This window comes from Pelmatolapia mariae, linkage group LG14, assembly GCF_036321145.2.
Source record: "Pelmatolapia mariae isolate MD_Pm_ZW linkage group LG14, Pm_UMD_F_2, whole genome shotgun sequence".
Taxonomy (NCBI): Eukaryota; Metazoa; Chordata; class Actinopteri; order Cichliformes; family Cichlidae; genus Pelmatolapia; species Pelmatolapia mariae.
Window position 1 is genome coordinate 6,706,251 of NC_086239.1, and position 12,109 is coordinate 6,718,359.

A 12,109-nucleotide genomic window follows, 5' to 3' on the forward strand; every position below is an offset into this window, starting at 1 on the left:
TTCAAGAAATCAATGTGAGATGCTTTGAGCTTTGTGGCATGGGGGGTTATCCTACTAAAAGCAGCCATAAGAAGATGATACACTGTAGTCATAAAGCGATGGACATGCTCGGTAACAACACTCAGGTAGGCTGTGGTGTTTTAACTTGCTCAGTTGGTACTAAGGGGCCCAAAGTATGCCAAGAAAATATCCCTCACACCAGCACACCACCAGCAGTCTGAACCTGATTCAAGGCAGGAGGGCTCCATGCTTTTGTGTTGTTATGCCTCACTGTAACAATTCACTTTAGTTTCCTGTTCCTAGCTGACAGAGGGAATCCAGAGTATGCTTGAAAGTTTGATGTTCTTTGAGATCAGAGATGCCCTTTTGCATACTTTGGGTGTAACAAGTGTTTATTTGTAGTATAATCATTATGTACAGCTACTTTTAATACCCCATGTATAATATTCTAGATTCGCTGCTGCTTTGAGGTGATTTCCTGTAAATCTGAAGCAGTGTGTGTCCAAAGGTTGATTCTGTTCATCTGGACGTAGTGTTTTCAGTGGGAGAAATGTTTCGTCACTCATCCAAGTGACTTCTTCAGTCTCAGCTGACCGCAGGTTTCCCCAATGTTATAAACAATACATTTGCATAATGACTGAAACCAGCCCACTGAAGGTTTCAGTCATTATGCAAATGTATTGTTTATAAGACCTGATGATTGAGAATGCATCAAGACCTGAAGCAGTGTGGCCATTCTCCTCTGACTTCTGGCATCTACAAAGCATTTTAAATCAGTGCTCACTGGATATTCTCTCTTTTTCAGACTATTCTCTGTAGACCCTAGCATGGAAAAATCACCGTAGATCCATAGTTTTTTGTAATACTCAAACCAGATCGTTTGGCACCATCAACCATTTCATGTTCAGATTCATTTAAATTGCATTTCTTCTCCATTCTGCAATCACTTGAATGGATTGATTTGTATACTGGATGGTGTAGGTGTGGAAACATCTGTACTTGGAGCCTAAAACAAGTGAGTATGCTACCTGAAACTTATTTTTAAATAATTTACTGGCTCATATACATCTTATACGTAATCATCATCTCCAAGGCCCATATTAAAAACACTCAGTTGCTATATCAGGAAATCATTACACAGAGTCAAAACTACTCATATACATCTGCAGGGTTCAGTGTTTGTTTGTCCAGAAAGGTGTTCATTAAAACATCTACAGTTAAAAATCCAGCACATCTGTGTCTGATGTGGGCACAGACCAGTGTGCAGATGTGTACAATCACAGTGTTTGTCACCATCTAGTGGTTGATTCATTTAGTTTAGTTCATTCACTTTATTTACCATCAGTAAGACAAATGTTTTGGAAAAATGCATTTTTAAAGAGTTTCCAGCCAAGGTGTATGTCTTGAACTGTGCGAGGAAAGCCAGTATCACAGGGAGAACATGCAAACACTACAAAAAGAGACTATTGAATACACAAGATTCAGATGAGCCACTGCCAGCTCACTTTCAAAATGTCCTGTGATCTGACTATTAGACTACTGATGATATTTCCACTGTCCTAATGTTAAAACCATTGCATTACACTTTCCAACCTATTGAATAAAAGGTTGCAAATTAAGTTACGGAGATCCTTATAATAATGGCACTTATTTATTTATTTATTTTCTCCCTGTGTGAGCTTGAATAGCTATGGATTAGAGAGAGCTAAGTCCGAGCTCTGGGGGAGCGAATGATTTCATTGGTCTCCTCAGCGTCCTCAGCATTTTCAAAGTCTGGTTACTAAACAGAACAGAACAAACCTTTATCAAGTGTACGTGTGTGCATGTGGTCCTAATTCTGCTGCTAGTTTGACTGATGACTTTCAAACTTGTGACTCATTCATGTGACATGTTGTCCACACATGAAAACAGGCAACTTTTCCTCACCGACAAAAAGGTCCCATTGCGATGGAGCCTTTACCTGCTGGCAGATGTTCATATAGTGAACATCTGGCAGGCCTCATCAACACATGGGGTCAGCCTACAAGATAACACAGTGATCTCATAACTAATAACTAATTTACATGTCCAAACCCATTCCTCACACACACTTATGACTTTCCTGTCTTCTTTTCTCATTCTTTGTTACCTGCTGGTTCATTCTGCTGATAAGCACAAAAGCAGCTCAGTTCATGCTCACTTCATATTTCCAGCTGAATCAAACTCAACTCTACCTGAAGCAGCACTCTTGGGTTTTTTTTTTTTTTTTGGTTTTTTTTCCAGACTCAATTTGCTTTGGTTTTGCTTGGCTGGACACAGAACTTTAAAAAAAAAAACTAAACCTAAATCTTTCTTAACTTAACTGCTGACACACTGAGAAGAACATAGTCTCCAAAACTGCTAACACACAGACACAAAGCTGTTAAGAGTGTGAGAAATCTATTATTATATATGATTTAAGATCTTTCTTTCCTGATTTTAGAGAACAATAAAACCTGCTCTAGTATGTAAAATCCTGTGATATGACATGATTTCAGAGTTTGTACTAGAGAGACAACAGAGAGACAACAGTCCATAATGACATCACAAAAAGCATCTGCACTTGAGGAGTGCAAGGTAAGCCCACACAGAAAACCTACAGGTGGACACGAGAGGTCCACACATCCGCTTAATTCTCTTCCTCCAAATGCTACTCATTCGGAAGTCAACAATTCAGTACAGTATGTACCTCTGTGCAGCAGTGTAAAATAGAGCTAACACAGAAATTGCAGTTACCCTGGGGAAAGACCTATGGATGGCCTCACATGAGCCTCGCTTGTTCCAATTCCAATAAAGCTGGAATGCTGTGCAAAATGTAAATCACATCAAAAAGTAAACAAAACAGAATGCAAGGATTTGCAAACCCCATAAACCCGTTTTGTCCACATAGACCACAAAAAACATATCAAATGTTTGCACTGAGACATTTTTCTATTTCACGAAAAATATTCACTCATTTTGAATTTGACGGCAGCAAAACATCTCATAAAGGTTGGGACGGGGTCATGTTTATCACTGTGTACTCTTTCTCCTTTATCATCAGTCTGTAAACGTCTCTGGACATGAGAAGAGTTGTCTCATTGTTGTCTGATAGAGGATTGTAGCTGCTCCACAGTCCGGGACTTTCTTCATTGCACTTTTAGTCTCATAAAGCACCAAATGCTTTCAAAGCCATGCTGTTGTAACAGATGCAGTGTGTGGTTTAACATTGTCTTGCTGCAATATGCAAGGCCTTCTCTTAAAACGTTGTTGTCTGGATGAGAGCATATGTTGCTCTAAAGCCTGTGTTTACCTTTCTGCAATGATGGCGCCTTTCCAGATGTGCAAGCTGCCAGTTTATAACTGGGGATTCTAAATTACCCATGGGTGTGAATGGTTCTCTCTCTGTGTGTGAGCCCTGTGACTGGTGACCTGTCCAGGGTGTTGCCTGCCTCTTACCCTGCAGTAGCTGAGATAGGCTCCAGCCCCCCGCAACTCTAATTTGGTCAAATGTAAAAAATTAGCCTTTGTTAAGTTGGAGTACATTTTTTAACATAGTATGATTTTAAAATATGGACATGGAGGTGTAATTAGGAAGGTGTTTAAGTTCTGACTTCATAGATATTGTTCAACCTTAATTATTGGCACTACATCTCGTTAGAGGAAAAACCGGCGTAACTGAATTCAATAAATAAAAACAAAGTAAGAATAACGGTGACGGTGTCATGAGTGCAGCCCTTAAGGAGGTGTGAGGAGGAAGGTGTGAGAGAAGCTAATTTGAAGAAAAGAAAGGAGTGAAACGAGATGAAGAGTAGGTGGGAGTGTTGTGTTGGTGTGACCCAGGTTATTCATTTCTATTTATCTTTCACACCGAGAAGACAAACCAGATTAAACACGAGTGCCAGCCTGCGACAGCAGGAGGGAGAAACAAACACATCTTAGCATCTGTAAGTCGGGGTGGCAGTTTTTCATTTTTATGCACTGACAATAACGCGTCAGCAAAACCAAACCTCAGCGGGTTTTGAAAAAAATACAAAGGACATCACGACAACAGAGAGCACACTGCACATAGATCAGAGGCACACACACGTGGCCACATTTGTTATGTACTAACAGCAGAGCTATAGTGTGAACACAGCTGCTGCAGCCACCCGATGGTCTCATCTGTCACGCACACACACACACATACACACATGCATACTGATTACACTTCTTTTTTTTTTTTAAAGATGGGACTATTAAATGCTATTTAAACTGCCCCATCTGATCTGGGGTCAGTGTTCATGTGATTGAATCATTAGCAGTTATGGGCACAGGAACATCAAGCGAGTACTCGTGCAGTCGTTACTTTGCCTCTTCTCAGAAATGATTTTCTTTCTCCTTCTTTTGTTCTTTTTTTGTCCAAATTCACTGTGGTGCACACAATGACACCAAATGACTCAGTGACTGCTTGTCTCCATTTGAATAGTCTGAATGAGTTGAAAGAACAATGACTCATAAGATGCTCCCTGAAGACAATAGTTTGCTTGAAACATAATGACAGCTCAATTATTTATAATAAATATATTTAATTCTACAGCAAACCTGCATTGTTGGTAATAAAGCTGCAATACTGTCTCTTGATAGCCATGAAGCAGTCACAATGTACAATCTATTCATGTTTCTCTACACAAATGGAGCATTCATCATCTTCCGGGACATGAATCCACAGGGGTTTGTACGGTGGCCCAGAGAGGTCAAATGCACTGCAGCGTAAGAAAACACCAGCAAATATAAAGAAACTGCAAAAGCACACAAAACAGAATGGGAGTTAAATAAAACTCTTTGGGAGGAATGACGAAACAGTTGCAAAAGTGACAAAAACCCAAACGCATGACGGATCGCACTGAGATGCGCTGAAATGAAGCAGGGATTCATAGATGACGTGAACAAGATACATTAAAAAATTTTAAATTGCATAATAATTCTGTTGATATAGCTTTACTATCAGTTGTTTACACATCATGTTATTGTCTCCCCTAAATCACTCATGTTCTGTTTTGTGAGCCTTTTTTTGCAGCGTTTACTTGCTGGTGTTTTCTTACATTGCTGTGTTTGATCTCTCAGAGCCACCATAGCTTTGGTTAAAATATGAGTGTTTTCACTTTTCCATTTTCTCTTCAAAGAGTCCCCAGAGCATACGTGCTGCAGACACAAAATGTTCCTCTTTGAAATACATTCAGTTCATAGTTATGCTGAGCATGATGTCCATGGACACAAATCGAATGCTCTTTTATGGCTATTTGTCATTTCACCACGAGACTACATCCTTGTGCTACAAACTCAGTTCAGAATACCCAGGTTATCTTTCTGTTGTCTGGATTCACTTCACCAAACATCTGCAGTCAGGCTGAGCTCGGTAAGAGTTTCTCCTGCACGTTCCTGTAATATGGATGGCATTGGAAACATGACCGATCACAAACACGGATAAGTGTGCTTGTTTTTAAGTGTGCAAGAGGAAGATAAAAGTATACTATGAGTAAAAGTATGAAAAGGTTCAACAAAACAGCTGAGTTTGTGTGAGAGGGAAAGCAATGTGCAGCAGGTTAGTGTTAAAAGCCTGTTGGAATGTGTTTCTGCAATACAGTCTAGCCTATTTGAAGCCTGGAAAGAAAGCTGTGAAAAAAGCTGACTGCGCAACTTATCAGTATTAACAATATTACAACTTTTCATTAATACACAGGAGACAGATTATAACAGGGGAAAAGGAATAAGGAATACAGCTGCACCTATGAATCAATTTTTGTTATTGTTGCTCATCAAGGAAAAACAGAAATCACTCATACATACACAAGGAACCAGTAAAACTAGATTTATATAACTAATTATTTCCTATGACTTTCGACCATGTGGAAAATGTTATGAATGGGTGTATGTTTATACTACACTGTCACCCAAAATACCCAATAAGATTTTTATTGTAACCCAATAAAATATTTATGCCCAAAATATTGACTTTAAGTAACTGATCACACGTAAATTTTCTGTGTAATCTTGTTATATAAGTAAAATGATACATTTAATGGAACCTGGTCAAATGAAACTTGCTTGCATACATCTTGTTTACACTAAGCACCTTTTCCTTAATGATTAATTATCTGATTTTTATATTTCAGTTACTCAGAATTATTTCTTCATCTTGGTGAAGAATCTTTTGATGAAAGTTAGCAAATGATTGCTGTCTACTTTATAAACATACACAGAGAGACTGCCAACACAAACAATCTGAGTGGGTCTGTTTCCATTAGCACAACTTGTCTGACGAGTCTCTGGTGACAACAGGTGGCTCTGAATTTAAGTAGCTATAGTGTGAATTTCTGTTTATGGATGCAACAACAGATTTAGTGTTGCTACATTTTTACAGTTATTAACTACATTATCACAAACAGATTGCATGTAACTGCCAACTTGACCCCATTCACTCAGACTGATAGCAGACTGACTGCCTTATTGCCATTTTATATCCATTATGTGGTGACAGGAAGTGAATGCAACAGATCACAGACCTGGCTCCTGTTTACAAAGCAACCCTTTTCATTAATATTATCTCTACCGTGGACCTCTGTTTTCCCTAATGTGACAACAGCAGGAAACATTTGACTCCATAACACATGGAATTAAATGTAAATGTAACTTTATTACTGAGCATGGCATTAAATTAATCTAAAAATATTTTTACTTCCCTGTTTTTGAGAAATGATAGAAAATTATTCCACTTAAAGTCCAAACTGTACTGAGCAGTTTTCTCCAAAGTATTAGTTCTTGGCTCTGAAGGCTGTGACAATTTAATAGAGTCTCACTTGTCTACTTTGGTTATTATTTCGCCTGTGAAAAAAGTGTCAGTTATTTTACAAGCCAGTCTACACATTTCCTGGATTTGGTATCTTTTTAAACTTTGGAATCTCCAGTAATCCATTTCCATGATTTGGTCTCCTGCAGCATCTATGTCACGATTTGTGGATGAATTTCTGAATTTCTCCTTCAAATCTATGACAGTCTGCATGGATTCTGATTTGTTAAAGAAGTTAATAAGAATTTGTGCACTCAAGATTTGATGCATGCGCGAGTTTGTAAGTAATGGCACAAGCTGGACAAAAGAGGTTCCATTTGGACGTTTTTAATTAGAAAGATTAAATATGTGTCGTACTTTGAAAGGTGTGCTAGGAATAGATTCACATAGGGCTGATTATCAGGTCACTGAAATGACTCTTGATAGTGTGAGCAAGGCTCATCAATATTTTACCACTGCTGCCCTCTGCTGTGAACAGCTGAACTGACATTTTAAATCACAGCCCTAAAATGTGGATTTACACTGTTTAATCGACCATATACACACGAGCCTTATATAGCCTCATAAAATAGTTCCTGCTTCACTGCCACAGCAGAAGCCTTTCACACCATAAAGACCCTTCTGAGTCCAGTCCTGCCCCTGTAAAGCTATTCACAAAACACACAGCCTACCTGCTCCACTTCTGCATTTTCAAGGGTAAATGCCTCGCTCAAGGGCACTACAGCAGAGAAAATAAACTTTCTTTTTGTATGTTTTCTGTGTGTGTGAGAGCTAACCTTCAGGCACCCTCTCCACACACAAGCGAGTCCAGCTGTATCTGAAGAAAAGCAGACAAAGTTGCAGAAACTAAACTATCATATCAAACGGATTTTGACTATAAGTTTTTTAGAAATTCAGCTTTGTGTTTAGACTGTGCCTCAAGCAATGAAACACCCTCTGGGGTTAAGGATGAAAAAGAAGCACTTGATGATTTATCTATCTATAGTTATATATGGCAAGGAAACTGTATAAAGCCCTTTTAAGGTGGGCAAAAGTTTGCTTTATGACCTTCTCTCTTTACAAAACTTCTGAGTATGACTGACAAGGTCACCAACACGACTCCTTTATACTCTCTCAGTTAGCTGATCTTTGCTGATATTTTGGATTTTGCAAGGTTATGTCTGTTTGCTGTATAAATGTCATATTAATCTAAGATTTCTTTTGAAAAGACTTTGATTTGAGGCCTAGCAGCACCATTACAGCAGAAAGATAGGTTCTTTTGAGTAGTACCTTTTGACAGACAAACATGAAGTGGGGATGACAGAAGTGATTGTATATGACAAATCTATATTTATAAGCCATAGATTACTAAAGGACATTAAGAGATGCACTTCAGTGCTATTTATGTGAGCACTGTGTTTGTTCAAGCAGCTGTTCTACAGCTGATAACCATTCTACACATCCTGCTGGTAAACTGTTTATGCTGCTGTAGATACTGTAATAAAACTTAATCTGTCACATATCTGTTCCAAGCCTCCCCAAAGGTCACGATTTCCGGGACATAAAGCGCCAGGCTTTCTTCACAGTTGCTGGTGTGACAAAACCAAAAATCCAACTCAGAAATGACAGGTATCAAGCGGTTACCAACTTTAGCCCAGGCTTTAAAAGAAGTATGTTAATATATTTATACTACCACTCAGTATGCTCTTGGGGCTGCTGTTTCTTTCTAATGTGGCAGCTTCGTATTAGAACTCTGAAACTTGCACCTGAACATTGCAGGTTATCACTGTGTTCAGCTCTGACTCTGCCCCATAGCCTAATAACGGAGACATGAATACAGCTTTAGTTTGTCAATTCATTTTTTAGCATAATTACTATGATGAGCTAGCCAAGTATAAAGGGAGCTACCTTTATGACATTGAAAACTGTGACTTAAGGCTCAGCTTAACATAGATATTCCATATCTTTATAAACACAGTTGCTCTTGCAAAAGTGGAAAGCCATACAAAATTAATTTAAAATTTCTAGTTTTAGTTGTATTGCATTTCTAATCTTGTCTTTTTTTAAGTGTAGCCCTGTCTTGCTGCTCAATGGAGCACAGATGCTACACTTTAAATACAGGGAAAGATTGAAAAAAATTCTGGGGCTCACTCATTTTTAAACCCAGGTTACAGCCCTGCCTGTAAAGTTGAGAATTTTACCTTGTAGTTTGTGAGGACTCACTTGCTGTTTGGCCCTGCCTTAAGTGATTATAAGAGGAAGCTTTTTATTATTATTATTATTATTATTATTATTATTATTATTATTATTATTATTATTATTATTGTTATTATTATTATTATTATTATTATTATTATTATTATTATTATTATTATTGTTATTATTATTATTATTTGGCTTCATTTTTCAGCCTCGGATGTGACCACTTGAAAACTATAAGTAGAGTGAAAAACAAGAATATGAGAAGACAAGTTATTCACATTTATGCAGTAAAAACAGGGCCAACAGAACAAAGTACTTCCAGTTCGTATTAATGCACCTATACAGTAATTGTATGTAACCATGAATCATGAATGTATTTTTCAAGCAGCTCCTTCGCTCTATGTCAAGTTCGCTTCAGCGTTTATTTGTGATATAGCCTTGGAAAGAAAACATTAAAGGTGCAGTCTCAAACTCAAGAACACTTAAGACATTTGGAGTGCTGAGGGATCAAACTTCAGATTTGCCACTCACAGGTAATTGGTTGCTGGATTTCCTTCTTGGGTGGCCGTAGGGTGAGATTTATGCACGACACGTAGAGTCTGATGTTTCCGCGGTTACATCAGTCAGTCGGATTCTTGCAGGGTTTTTTCATCTAGACAGATTTAAAGTATGCCAAATGATCTAATGTTTCAGGAAACATTATTTCATCTGCAGTAGTTTTTATATAGAAATATAATTGTTGTTGGTTTTCACTTAATTTCACTTAATTTCTAAATTCTGATCTCTGAACCAGGTCCTCAGTATCCTCGGGACAATAAGCAAATCAGTAATTAGTCTGGTAAAATCTTAAAGTTGACCTCACATTACGAATCACTAAAACAGAGACAAGAAGAAGAATGAGAATATAGTTTCGGGTGAATTTTAAGCACCTGTGATGAACCATGTTCTTGTTCATGAAATGACAACAAAGAAAACAGAACAAAGAGTCTGTGTAGTCACCACAGAGAGGAGGAAATGTAATTCCTGTGTTATCACAACGGCAACCGGCTTTCACTGCTGACGTCAGTGTCAGCAATTTTGGTGAATCGCAGAATATTGTTGACCTATTGTTGAAGAATATCAGTTTGTTGACGGACTCAACAGTGTCAACCTCTGATTTCTCCAGAGCAACAAGGTGCAGACATGTAGCAAGGGAACATACTACTCTCTGAAGGTAAGTTTGCTGAAAACACTGTAAGCACTGTTTTCTCCATTTTTGTTTTTTGATTCAGTGTGAAATGAATGCTCAGCGTTGTTTTGACGCTGGCTGGCTGTGGTCTTGAGCAGAGAAAAAACTGTATTGGAAAAACTGGATATGCCAGAAGTCTTGCATGTTTTGTGTGTGTATTTTAAAAATTGGGTTTTGTGTTTTCAGGTTTGAGAAAAGGGGGGATATCTTCCAAGAAACTAGCATTTTTTACAATAGAAAACAGTCCCTCTTCCACCTCCTCTCATTCTCCCCGCGTGCATTTAACTTCTTTACCTGTAATTAGTAACGCAGATGTGGCATCTTTTATTCATGGATGAGGACTGATTACCAACACAATAGCTGTTTCACAAAGGAGCTCTAGAGAGTCATGATTACAACTATGTTGCTGTCTTTCATTTAACAGAATGACTCTAAATGAGTTTTTATGGGTGACATTTTATAATAACCGTAATGCTAAACTGATGGTTATCTATACTATTGCTATATTTACTATCTATACTAATATTTAGTTTATTATGATACCATGGTGTCAAATGCGTGTCTTAAAGATGTGTAAGTATCTCAGTAATGAGACCAGTTGCTCTTGGACCCAAACCACAATCTTTTCCTAAAAGGCCCCTACTCATTGTTTCTTTGATTTAGCTGGGGAAAGTGAAATGACAGCAAAGCAAAGCACAGTGTCGTAAGTACATCTTACTGGCTCCATAGGTATTACAAAGTAAACAGCGGCAACTAAGTTCTGGTAATCAAATGCACTTGATTACCTGAAGTGTGAACACCTTTATAGTTGGCACTCTGCTGGTCTGGAGGAGTCAGGTGAGTCTTAAAACAATTCCAAAATCTTCTTGGGGGCGGGGGGCGGGGGGCATCCCAGCAAAGTGACAGCATGCAATGCAAATAGCAAAATGGTACAGTTACGAAAACCTGAACAACAGCTTCTCAGAGAAAGCATTTTATCTTAAAAAAGAAGATAACAGCTTAGCTTTGCAAAGTTTCAAACAAACAAATCACAAGATTTACTGTGTGTTTTATTGTAGGGTCTTTACCTTACAGTATTAAGTGCCTTGAGGCAGCTGTTGTCACTGTTGTTGTATATGAATATAATTAAATTGAACTGAAGACTCCTAAAATAATGTTGCTTGGACAGACAAGACCAAAATGGAGATGTCTGGCCATAATAGACAGCAACACTTTTGGTGAAAACCAAAAACAGCATATCAGTACAAACAGCTTATGACTGAAAAGTGATCATTTACATTTGTTTTGCAGCCCCAGGACCTGGGCACCTTTCAGATACTGAGTTGACCATGAACTCCTCTGGATCCCAAAGTATTGGAGAGGCTATCTAGAATACTTAAGCTTTCCCAGAGTGGGTGGTGCAACAGGGCAATGATCCCAAGCATACCAGTTAATCTCCAAATTTACAACAGAATGGCTGAAGAAGAAAGAAATCAAGATGTTGCAAAGGCCCAGTCATAGCCAAGACCTGAACCTGACTGAAATGCTGTGGTGGGATCTGAAGAGAGCTGTGCATGGATGCCTGCTCTCCATTACAGGTTTCCTATGAAACAACAGGTAAAACATCACTCTAGAGACCATGTTTATTTCAGTAACAATGCCCAAGCTCAAACTGACTGGTTATAAAGTGTTAATACTGCAACTTCCAACTTTTACAGTTTTTCAGCCTGCTAGCTATTCTAACATGTCAACTGCTGCTGTCCTGGTTTGACTCTTGGCTGCACCCACTCGACTCCCTCAAATCACAGCCAGCAGACATGGACATACCAGGCAGCTCTGCTAGCTATGTTAACAATGTTAAGTGTGAACGTGAGCAAAAGGAATAATGTGATGCT